Source organism: Condylura cristata, unplaced genomic scaffold (assembly GCF_000260355.1).
Source record: "Condylura cristata isolate star-nosed mole 26May11 unplaced genomic scaffold, ConCri1.0 scaffold00025, whole genome shotgun sequence".
Taxonomy (NCBI): Eukaryota; Metazoa; Chordata; class Mammalia; order Eulipotyphla; family Talpidae; genus Condylura; species Condylura cristata.
The window spans coordinates 30,115,133-30,122,997 of record NW_004567126.1 but is presented as its reverse complement, the minus strand read 5'-3'; the positions used below and the strand labels follow the sequence as shown (position 1 = coordinate 30,122,997).

Sequence of the window (7,865 nt, the reverse complement as noted above, 5' to 3'; positions counted from 1 at the left end):
AGGCTTTAACTGATATTTCTGAGACTTAACCCCTAGGCCACCAGGGAGGCCTGAAGTCGGATTTGTAAATATTGCATTAAAGTATTATGAATCTTGGCAGCTTGAGTTTTTTTGACATTCCTTAAATGTGTGCCTAAGATAAGTGTCCTGCAGTTCACACCCTGCTGGGCCTGAGGTGTATCTTTACACAGGAAGTGCTGACCTGCAATAGTTGCAGGAATAGTTAGTTCATTAGGTAATCAAAGAGAGGTTGGCACTTGGAAAGAAGTCCTACAGATGTTACTTTGTGAGAGCTGTTCCAATAAACACAAGCTTGAATTTAGCTTATATAGGTACAAACAGTGAGTAATCGACATTAAGAATGTAATTATTCTGAATAGGAGGGGCTCCTAGTCCTAAACCATCCCAAGGTAAAAATGTGCTGATGCTAGAAGAAAGCAAAGCCGGATTTAATCTCTTTTGTTCTAAAGAAAGCACTGAGGAGACGCGAAGGCTGGGTGCCCACTAAATATTTACCTGCCTTTTGTCATCCTGGATTTGAAGAGGCTGCTTACCTGCAGACATCAGATTTTGTCTAATGGTTTAGCTCTCTGGCCAGCTGGGAGTGGGGAGGGGGACAACCCAGGATATATTTTTGTTGTTGCTGTTAAAGATTTATTTATTGGGGCCCTCCCTGGTGGTGCAGCAGGTTGGAGCTCAACACTCACTACAAAGCTGGCCACAGCCACTTGAGTTTCAGTTGGATCCCCAGCCCTGAAGGTGACCCACAGGACACAGCAGACCTCTCCTGTCTCCCTGCTGCTCCCCTCAGCAGTGTACTTCATCAGTCTGCCTGTTTTGCTTCCCACTCTGTCTCTGGTGAATCCTCTCACTGCTCCTGCACCTTTGGCCTGTATCCCAGTTCTGTGTGCATAAATAAATAATCTCCCTGGAGGCACAGTGGGTTAAGTCACAGGACTAAGAAGCTCTCTGCAGCCACTGTAGCCTGAGTTCAATCCCCAGCCAGGAAGCTGACCCACATGGTGCAGCAGACCTCTCCTGACCTACTCACTGCTCCCCTCTGCAGTGTATTTCACTTTCTCTGCCTGTTCTGCTCCCCACTCTATCTCCGGTGAATCTTCTCACCCACCAGACCTCTGGCCTGTACCCCAGTTCTGTAAGCGTAAATAAATAAACCTTTAAAAAAGAAGTATTTATTATGCATCAGGGGTACAGACCAGAGGTTTGAGGCAGTGAGAGGATTCACCAGAGACAGATTGGGGGGCAGAACAGAGGATCCACTAAAACCCAGTACTGAGAAGGGCAGTGGGGAGACAGGAGTGCGGTCCACATGATGCACCATGTGGGCCAGTTCCACTGCCAGGGGTCAAAGTCTCAGCTTCAGAGTGCTGATACTTAACCCCTTGTGCCACCAGGGAGGCCCCAAGTTATGAGGCTAGTCTTGCTTTGGGGAAAAGGCTGGGAGTCCCAAAATCTGGATCTGAGGCCCTGGGGTGGTGGAGGAACGTCTTAATAGGCAGGCCTGTCTGTGTACCACCCAAGGGAAAAGAGCGAGAGCAGACCAGGAAGTGGGCTTCTCTTGGGGGAAGGAAGGAAGTGGGGGCATCTAAAAATAACACCACTCGGCCAGCTGACTGGGGTGGGGGTGGGGGGAGGATCTTGGACAGGAGTAGCGCAGCTCTGGAGGTTCAGGGACTTTCCAGAGGAAGCCCCCTCCCCAAACACATTCCTTCTCCTTCTATACACATCTGACACAGCACTCCCACTCTACCCTCTGTACACCAGGAGTCAGATTGCAAAGCAAAGGGAAGGGCAGATCTCCTGAAATCCACTGCTGAGGGGAGCAGTGGGCGAGACAGAAGGGTCTGCTGCCCTGTGTGGGCCAAATCCCTGACAGGATTGAACTCATGTCACAAGAGCTAGCTATAGCTTGATAGTACTGAGACTTAACCCTGTGTACACCAGGGAGGCCCCTAAAAATTTGCTTAAATGAAGACAGTTACAGACTATAACATGCACAAATCATAGTTGCACAACTTAATCTGGACATAGAAAGGCAAAGCCGTGAAGACAGTACGATGACCAGGGATTAGGAGGAGGAGGGAGGAATGAACAAATGGGAATCCAGAGCACTTCAGGGCAGTGCAAATACTCTCATGGCACCATGATGGACACATAATATTATACACATAATAGATGCAGAGGTAAAATATATCTGGATCACTGTATCAGTGGACTGTAAGACACTGTCGGTATGTAACATGAAATGTCTAGCTTCAGTGTCAACTAACATCATAGCTACTATGACATCGTCAACCATCGGCTTGAGTGATAAAGACACGTCAGTGGAGATCAATGGTTTATACCAACATCCACGCTGATGGGGTGGTGATGGTGGGGGACGCTGTGCATGTGTAGGGCAGGGTTGGGCATATGGGGACCTTCTGCTCAGCTTTGCTGTGAACTCAAAATCACTCTGAAAAACGAAGTCTAGAGGACTCCTTGGTGGCACAAGGGTTAAAGACACAGCACTATCAAGCTATCACCAGCCACTGTGGCCTGAGCTCAATACCAGGCCCCGCAGGTGACCCCCAGGGTGCAGCAGACCTCTCCTGTCTCCCTACTGCTCCCCTCAGCAGTAGTTCTGCTCCCCGCTCTGTCTCTGGTGAATCCTCTCACCCCCATACCTCTGAGGCATCCCCCAGTTCTGTGTGCATAAATAAATCTTTCAAAAAATCACATCTGCAAGTGCAGTTAAAGGAGATGCCAGTACAACCCACACACCATCATCCCTCCCGACACTCCCCCTGCCCGGCCCATCCCTCCACTCAGGGGTCCCACTGCTTACTCTTGACATTTGAGATGGATACTTCTTAGCTGTGGGCAGTTCTGGGCACTGTGGGGACTGGGCAGCATCCATGGCCCCACCCACTGGATGCCAGGAGCACCTCTGGTGTGACAACCACAGGAGTCCGAAACATGCCCAATATCCCCTAGGGATAGACTGAGCCCTCCTGTGACCCCCTGGGTGAGGGGGTTCCACTGACTGCAGGAGCCCAGGCTTCCATTATTGAACCTGGTTGCTACACACCTTGAAATGCACACGTTGGGCAAATGTGGGGGAGGTGACTCCCCAGCCCTGGAGAGCATCCTGATTTACACTATGTGACCCATCAAGGATTTGTTCTATCCAGAGATGGAACTCAAGTTTTGTTTTTTTTAATGAAAGATTTATTTATCCATGCATACAGAACTGGGATACAGGCCAGAGGTGCAGGGGCAGCAAGAAGATTCATCAGAGACAGAGCGGGGAGCAGAAAACAGGCAGATCGAGGAAGTACACTGCTCAGGGGAGCAGCGGGTGGGTCAGGAGAGGTCTGCAGTGCCCTGTGGGTCAACTCCAGGACGGTGATCGAACAGGCATTAAAGAGGCTGTGGCAGCTTGCAGTGCTGTGCCCTAACCCATTGTGCCACCAGGGAGGGCCCGGAACTCAAGTTTTTTCAGATAATCAACACGGGTCTCTCCCTGTCAGCACTGCTAACATGGGTGCTCATTCTTTAGGGGGGCTGTCAGGGAACTGTGGGCGCTTGAGCAGCATCTGACTCCTCCGCTCACCAACACACCAGGAGTGACCCCAGTGGGTCAACCACGAATGTCTACAGGTGTGTAGATGTGGGTAACAAAGCCACTGTGACTGGGAAGCACCATGGCCAGGCCTGGCCCCCATGTCTTATTCGGCGGGCCTGGGGTTGTCCTAGAATCCACATTCTTTAAAGACCCCAGGTTGCTTGCCAGGGATCTGTCTTGAAGACCCACGGCTTTCACCCCACCACTCTGGGGTCTGGAGCCAGACTCATTCCTCCTGATGGTGAGAAGCCAGGAGCAGTGGGTCCGGGTGTTTGGGGACGTGTTCAGATAAGCTCAGCTGCCTTCCCTCCTGAAGCTGGGGATTCAAGTCATGCTGTCTCTGGTCAGTAGGTGGAGACAGTGCTTGCCTGGTGCTTGGCCTCTCTCTATATGGGCAACCCCATCTGTCTTTTCCAAACTACGATAACGACTCTTCACGTGCACTGAGGGGTCACTCTGGATGAGGCAATGGGGCCCGCAATGCACAAAATCTCTGTCCTCACACCTAGGGCACTCTAGAGACAGAACAATAAATAACCTGCCACCAGGTAATATAAGTATTCCAAATACAATCAATAAAGGGTAGGACAGACGACCATAGGAATTACTTGAAATGGGCATCCCCTGCCCCAGTGTGCCAGTCCCCAGTCCCAGAGCTCTGGGAATAACCGGTTGGGACTGAGTGTACCCCATGGCCTTTCCTTGCTGACATAGGGGGTCATTTCCAGGCTGGCCCACTCAGGATCAATTTGACAGTCTCCCTAGCTGGTCAGCTTCATTTAGGGCTGTGTTAGAGTGAAGTAGACAGCTGGACAGATGTTGGGGTGTCGGGGGGGCCAGCACATATACTAAGCATAAATATCAGGTAATGGAAAGAGCATTGGATGCAGTGAAAGAGAGTGGGGTGATCAGGGATTGCATTGCTTCCCCATCTTTATTTTTAAATATTTAATTGTTTAAAAAATTTTATTTGTTTATGCACATAAGAGCTAGGGTGTAGGCCAGAGATGTGGGGGTGAGGAGTCCCCAGAGACAATGTGGGGAGCAGAACAGGTAGATCGACTGAAATACACTGCCAAGGGGAGCTGTAGGTGCGACAGGCGGGGTCTGCTGCGCCCTGGGGGTCACTTCCTGGCCGGGGATCGAACTGGTGCTGCAGGGGCTGCGGACAGCTTGATAGTGTTGAAACTTAACTGCTTGTACCACCAGAGAAGCCCCTTGCTTGCCCACCTTAAAAATGAGGATACTCGGGCCCTCCTGGTGGCGCAGCGGGTTAAAGCACAGCACTGAGAATCTAAAGCTGCTTCTGCATGAGTTCGATTCCTGCCTGCCCCGGAGGTGACCACATGGTGTGGCAGACCTCTCCTGACCCGCCAGCTGCTCCCCTTAGCAGTGTACTTCGTTGATCTGCCTGTTCTGTTTCCCACTCTGTCTCTGGTGAAGCCTCCCACCGCCCCTGAGCCTCTGGCCTGTATCCCAGCTCTGTATGCACAAAATAAATCTTTAAAAAAAAAAAAAAAAAAAAAAAAAGAGGATACTCAGGGCCTCCCTGGTGGTGCAAGGGGTTACAGCACAGCACTGTGAATCTGTTTGCAGCCACTGCTGCGCGAGTTCAATCCCTGGCCTGGAAGCTGACCCACAGGGGCACAGCAGATCTCTCCTGTCTCCCCACTGCTCCCCTCAGCAGTGTGTTTCCGTGGATCTGCCTGTTATGCTCCCTGCTCTGTCTCTGGTGAATCCACTCACCTCCCACCCTGCACCTCTGGCCTGTACCCAGTTCTTAAATGCATACATAAAATCTTTAAAAAAAGAAATAAAATGGGGATACTCACAGTACTGCTCCGTAGAGTTATTGAGAGGACTAAGTGATAAAGAATGCTAGGCCAGGGTCCGCTTCCAAAGAAACTCAGAAAATATTAACCATTATTAATTAATATCATTAGTCTCAGTCTCTGGAACACAGGAAAGCAGAGAACCAGGTGGTTATAATGTGTGCAATGAAAGATTAAGAGGTTGAGTTTTATACCTTTGGGACACTAGAATTTACTTTTCAGAAATTAAAGTTTTCCTGCCTGGGGGGAAATGATAAATGCTTGATGGTGGACTAGGGGGTGTGTATAGACACATGTGAGTGCGTACATGTGCAATCATCTGCCTTCTCTGGGTAGGTGCAAGCAGCCCCCACCCCGTTTCCAGAAAGAGCTTGGTCTGAGGATGGCTACAGAAGTGGGAAACACCTGGGGCCCATAAAACTCCTGCAGCAGCCACAGAAAGTCAACAGGGTGAGGAGCAGACACCAGCCTGCTCAGCCTGGCACTGAGAAGGTTGCTTTGGCCCCGAGCCCGTGCAGACAGGGAGGGCCCTGGCCAGCAAGCATCCCTCAGACTTGTTTGTATGCAACGGTTCATCCTGGTTCCTGTTGCTGCTGCTTTTTTTTTTTTTTAGGCATTTAAAAAATACAGGTTTATTAGTGAAAGGAGAAAGTAAAAGAGAGGCAACTATGTAACTATATAGTTAGGAGGGCAGAAAGCTGCTGCTGCTGCTGCTTTACAAAGGGAAGAGGTTTGCAAAAGAGACTGACTCTGGCTCTGGCTGACTCCAGGGAATGAGCTTTCTTTCTTTTTTTAAAAGATTTATTTTATTTATGTACAAAGAACTGGGGTACAGGCCAAAGGTGCAGGGGTGATGAGAGGATTCACCAGAGGTAGAGTGGGGAACAGAACAGGCAGATCTACTGAAATCCACTGCTGAGGGGAGCAGCGGGTAGGCCAGGAGAGGTCCGCTGCGCCATGTGGGTCAGCTCCCGGGCGGGAGATTGAACTTGCACTGAAGAGGCTGTGGCCTGCTTGCAGGGCTGCATCCCAACCTGTTGCGCCACCAGGGAGGGCTCAGAACTGCCTGTTCTGTGCCCCACTCTGGTGAATCCTCTCACCCCTCCCAAACTTCAGGTCTACACCCCAGTTCTTGTATGCGTAAATAAATCTTTTTTCTTTTAAAGGAAGAAAGAAATAATAAAAGTATACATTGAGTTTTTATTTAGAAAATTGAAAAGTGACAAGCTAAAAGCAACAAAATGGCTTCCTGGGGCTTTTAACACTGAACAGATGGAGACATCAGGCTTGGCTTGTGATCTAAAGGGAGAGCCACATGGCGATGGACTTTGCTACAGGTGGAGGATCTGGGGGAGAACCCTGAAGAATGGATATTTGACAGATTTTGCAGGAGGGGAGCAAAGAGAAAAATGAATTTAATTTTCCAACTTCAAGGCCATTTTAAAGCTGAATTTTCCTTTTTTTTTTTAAAGTTTTGCTTATTTATGCAAACGAGAGCTGAGATGTAGGCTGGGGGTGGGGGTGAGAGGATTCACCAGAGTGGGGAGCAAAACAGGTGGATCTACTGAGAAACACTGCTGAGGGGAGCAGCACAGAGGCTGGAGAGGTCTGTCATGCGTTGTGGGTCCCTCCCTGGCAGGGGATCGAACTCCTGCTGCAGTGGCTGCAGCCAGCTTCACAGAGCTGAGGGAACCCCTTGTGCTGCCAGGGAGGCCCTGAATTTTCCTCATGACTTAGCTTTGGGGTGAAGCCAGGATTTCCCGACCTCTGCTATGTGGACATTTAAGGCCCAATGTTTTGGGAACTGTCCTGGGCACTGAGGGGTGGTAAGCGGCATTCCTGTCTTCTGGCTTTAATGCCAGGAGACACTCCCGTCTTGACAACGGCAGATGTCCTGAAACATCACCCTGTCCCCTGGGTGGGGTGTGGTCAGAGGCAAACGGCTGAGACTCGCTAGGTTAAACCTGCCTCAGTTTCCCCATTTTGCCGATTTCCCACAGGGCCACCGAAGCTTCCGACTTCTCCTGGCTATCGCGCGGGGTCTCGAACTCCAAGCGCTCAGCCCGCCGGGTTCTCCCGCCCGCCCGCGCTCGAACTCAGAGAGGGGCGGGGCAGACGGCCGCGCGCGCGGCGTTATAGGGGTTGTAGTCCCGGCCCCGCCTCCGCCTCGCGCCGCCCCCGCCCCTGGAACTACGCTCCCGTCGTGCCCCGCGGCCGGGCGGAGGCGGGGCCGGCGGGCGGTTGCTAAGACTTGCTGAGTCGCCGCGTTCGCGCCGGTCTTCCCAGGTAAGCTCGTGGCCGTGGGCTGTCGCGTACTCGCGGCCCCAGCGCCGTGTCGCGTTCTCGCAGGAGCGATGACGGCGGCCTCAGCTGCCAGGCGCCGGCCGCGCGGAGCGAGGGGCGGC

General features: G+C 51.4%; 2 protein-coding genes across 2 annotated transcripts in view; both read left to right on the top strand.

The window, feature by feature from the left end:
* The first annotated feature begins 7,704 nt into the window (after positions 1 to 7,704).
* Positions 7,705 to 7,865, top strand: part of SCAMP4 (secretory carrier membrane protein 4) — a 14,998-nt gene continuing 14,837 nt past the window's right edge. The window contains exon 1 of the mRNA XM_012729873.1: positions 7,705 to 7,746. The gene's annotated coding sequence lies outside the window, so the exon portion shown is untranslated. The remainder of the gene's footprint in view (positions 7,747 to 7,865) is intronic.
* The window catches only part of ADAT3 (adenosine deaminase, tRNA-specific 3), a 5,421-nt gene continuing 5,262 nt past the window's right edge, over positions 7,707 to 7,865 (top strand). Inside the window, exon 1 of the mRNA XM_004688914.2 lies at positions 7,707 to 7,746. The gene's annotated coding sequence lies outside the window, so the exon portion shown is untranslated. The remainder of the gene's footprint in view (positions 7,747 to 7,865) is intronic.